Genomic DNA, 4406 nt, shown 5'->3' on the forward strand with positions numbered 1-4406 from the left:
GGAGGTGTTTGGGTCTGTTCCAAAGGCTATCGCAGCAGCGTGTTGTATTAAAATACAAAGAGGGGACAAAAATAACTCAGTGCAGGGGAGGACTGTTTGGTTTTTTCATAAACTTAAGATGTACTCATTTACTATCTATGTAACCATATCTATAGAAGTGTTCTGTATTGAATTCTGCAGAGGTAACAGCAGACAGCGAACAGAAAACCTTACAGGGCAACAGTTGAGTGTGGTGGAATCCAGGATCGCTGTGCATAGGTGAAGGCAGAAGTTTCTTTTATCATTTCCTAGCATGAATCAGAGACAAATAAGCAGTGGGCCTGAAAAAATACTTTTGAACACTATTTCTTTCTTCATGAAAGGATGAAGAATGTGTACAGACACACAGCTGTCAGCAACATTTAGCAGGTATCTGTGCTCCCATCATCACAAAGCCTTTTGATACCCGTGAGCTCCAAATGCACCCTTGGGCAGCGCAGAGAGAGAAGGGTTGAGAGAGACTGGCTGGGTCTGCCTCAAGAGATGATGGATCTCTACCAACAGTGGTTTCAGCAATTGGGAAGAGGAGGCAGCTCCTGAACAGCTACAGTGGAAAGGGGGAAAACATTTTCTGCTCTCTGAACAATCACCTGTTAAAGTCTGCCTCTTCACACAGCTGAGCCTGCTCCTGCCCGACTGGCACAGTCGCTCTGAGTAGGAGATATTTTTCAGTTAAAGCTCAAGGGAGAAGGACAACACCAGGCAACCATGTCCTTTCTTGTTTAAGCAGTAAAAGCTAAGTCACAAAAGCTTGGCACCCATGAGAAAACATAAACAAATCCCTTCTCACCCCAAACATGTCATTATACTGGATGAGGGAAGGACACGTCTTTCCAGGAACGGCCTCCCTGCATCCAGATAATCCTCACTGTTGACAATCCGAGCACAGCGTCTGTTCGACCTCTTCATCAGATGTGGATCAGGGCCAAAGAGAAGAGGCTTCCTCTTTGCTAGGGCAGACTGAGAGGCATAAGGAATTTTGTCTCAAGGACAAGTGGGTCTTTGAGAAGGCTTTGGCAGCAAAATATGAGCTTTTGAACCCTTTCAGAGAATTTTGTCCATCCCAGACCTTTCTCTGTCCATGAGTGCAAGGCAGACCTAGAATCCTGGAATGGTTTGGGTTTGAAGGGATGTCATACCCATCCAGTTCCAACCGCCCTGCGAGAGGCAGGGACACCTGCCACTGGATCAGGTTCTCCAAGCCCCATCCAACCTGGCCTTGAACACCTCCAGGGATGAGGCAGCCATGACTTCTCTGGGTTGGGATGTCCTTCGGACTCCCTGGGTTTGGGATGTCCTTCAGACTCTGTGGGGTGGGATGTGCCTCAGATTCTGCCTGTGGGTCCCTGCCGCCTCCGGGGCATCTCCTGGGCGGCCTGTGCCACTCTGCCCATGGCCCAGAGCAGCCCCCTGGGCTCCGTCCCGGTGCCCCTGCCCAGCCCGGCAGGAGGGGCGATGCGGGTGGGATGGGGCAGGGCTACATGGGGAAACAGACACACACGCACACACAGAGCGTGTCAGAAAGCAGCTCCCTGGTGCTTGCACACCCACCCTCTCAGCCCAGCTCTCCTTCTCATCCCTTGCAGCTGCATCCACCACAGCAGCACCGCCCCCCGCCCCCAGCAGGTAACCTGTCCACTTTCCCCTCCTCCACTGAGCCCGGGGAGGCGGCGCTGATTGGCTGCGGGGCTGCGGCTGCAGTGCCCGCCTCCCCCCGGGGCCCCGGGCTCTGATTGGCCGCGGGGGCAGCTCTTGGCTCCGATTGGCTGTGGGGTGTCGCTCTCCCTCCTCTGAGCCCGCCCTCCCCGGGGCGATGCTCGCTCTGATTGGTGTGAGCGGTCACCGCCCCCCCAGCTCCCTGAGGGGAGGTTCCCTCTGATTGGCCGCGGCCACACGTCACTCACAGTCTGGCCCCACCCCATACCCTCAGCTGTCCAATCACCGCCCCCCACGCTGTTGCCAGGCGACGCCCCCCTCAGGCGGGGCTCGGGGGGAGCTGTGGGCGCTGAGGGGCAGGGGGGTCAGAGCCAGGGGCTGGGACGGGGGTTCTGGCCCAAAAAGAGGGGATCTGGCCCCAAAACGGGGCCGGGGGCGCTGGCAGGAGGCGCTGGGGCCGCTCAGGTTCTCCGGCCCCTCAGTCACACGAGCACAGAACTGTTAAGGCTGAAAAGCCTCTGAGATCCCCCAGCCCAGTGCACGGCATTTTCCCTCCTGTCCAACCCAAACCTCCCCTGACGCAGCTCGAGGCCGTTTCCCCTCCTCCACTGACACCGAAAATGCTCCAAATCCAGCTCTGAGACTCGAGCTGGGGTTTAGAAAGCGAGCGCCCTTGGTCAGGGCTGGGCACGTGAGGCAGCGATCTCCATCGGTCACAGGCAGCGAGACAAAGCCTGGGACAGAATGGATTTCACACTTCCATGCCTATGGATCAATTTTCCCAGAAATCTCATGCATGTTCTGTAATTTTCCAAGGTCTGATTTTAATGTTGTCATGAACTTCCCAACAGCCCAAACTCTGTCCTTTTGGAGCTTTGGCTGCAGCTCTGGCTGACGTCGCCTTCGAGACAGGGAAATACTGCAAACAGAGGGGGTTGCGGCAGAGACGTCTGTTCAGCACAGACCACAATGAACACTAGACGTCATCATCTCAAAGAATGAGCAGTGGCTGCAAAAGACTGATGGAAAGAAAACCTGCTCTCAGAGGGACGTTCTGTCTAACTTTCTGAAGACACAATTCGTTAGATGAACTTCAACCCTGGTTTACTTGAACCTTAAATCAAAATATTCCACTGTTGGTAGTAGTAACTCCTTTTTTTCTCTCCCGGCAGCCCCAGGCTGTGCTCGGTTCACAGCCTGGGGACTGGGCCCTTCATGCCGCAGCCTCGGGCATGGAGGAGGCGCTGTGTTCCCCATGCGATCGCTGCCAGCGCTGCTTGTGATGGGATCACCGCCCTCAGGAACAGCAGAGACCGTATGCAGCTCCCCTTACATGCAGGCATGGGAGAGTGAGGTCTGCACAACTATGAACATAGAATCATAGAATGGGTTGGGTTGGATGGGAAAAAAAATGCTTCACAGAAAGGTTTCTCAAGCACCGGAATTGCTCCCACGGAGGTGGTTGAGTCACCATCCCTGGAGGTGTTTAAAACGTGGGTAGATGAGGTGGTTGGGGATGTGATTTAGTAGTGGACAGATACAGTTGGAGCTGATGATCTCAAAGGTCTTTTCCAACTTAATGATTCCATCATTCTATGATTCTATGACAGCCTGGCCCTGGGAGCGCTGTCCTGAGGTCTGGAATGGCCCCGTCTGCTCTGCATGCTCATGGAATCACAGCGTGTCCTGACTTGGAAGGAACCCCAAAGGACCATTGAGTCCATGTCCCGTCCCAGCACTGTACACCCCCAACATTCACCCTGTAGGGCTGAGGGTGTTGGGCAAAAGCTTCTTGAACGTTGTCAGGCTTGGCACCTTGACTGCTGCCCCGGGGAGCTGTTCCAGTGCTCCACCACCCTCTGGGGGAAGAACCTTTCCCTAATGTCCTCCCTAACCCTCCCCTGGCACATCTTACTACCATTCCCTCGGGTCCGGTCGTTGGTCACCAGAAAGAAGAGCTCAGCACCTTCTCCTCCTCCTCACCTTTTGAGGAAGCTGCAGACCACGATGAGGTCTCCCCTCAGTCTCCTCCAGGCTGAACAGACCCAATGACTTCAGCTGCTCCTCACACAGCTTCTTCTCTAAACCCTTCGCCAACTCCATGCCTTCCTCTGGATGCTCTCCAGGAGCTTTAGATCCTTGTTATCCCATGGAGCCCAAGCCTGCACGCAGTGCTCAAGGAAGGACACTCGGGGTGCTCCCATGAGAAGCCACTATGGGACACAGCTTGTTCTTCCAGCTTTATTAAAGACAATATATATTGGAACGCATGCACTCTGGGAGGACAACTCGGTCTCTCCCAGGTTCAGAAGGGCCACCAGCGCAGCCACCGCAGCCTCCATCTTGGAGTGGGCCTCTCTCTCGACAGGATGTCCAAGGCCTCGGTTGCCAGGGAGCTGACCGAGGGATCTGGGTCCTCCTTCAAGGGCAGGAGGGCTGCAAGGGCAGGAAGCAGAAATCAGAGAATCATGGAATGGTTTGGGTCAGAAAGGGCTTAAAGCCCATCCAGTTCCACCCCCCTGCCATGGGCTGGGACACCTGCAGCTGGTTCAGGTTCTCAAAGCCCCATACAACTTAGCCTTGAACACCTCCAGGGATGGGGCAGCCACTGCTTCTCTGGGCAGCCTGGGCCAGGGCCTCTCCACCCTCACAGGAGAGCATTTCTTCCTAAGGTCTTGTCTCAACCTCCCCTCTTTCAGCTCAAAACTGTT

The sequence above is a fragment of the Phaenicophaeus curvirostris genome, unplaced genomic scaffold, assembly GCF_032191515.1.
Source record: "Phaenicophaeus curvirostris isolate KB17595 unplaced genomic scaffold, BPBGC_Pcur_1.0 scaffold_53, whole genome shotgun sequence".
NCBI lineage: Eukaryota > Metazoa > Chordata > Aves > Cuculiformes > Cuculidae > Phaenicophaeus > Phaenicophaeus curvirostris.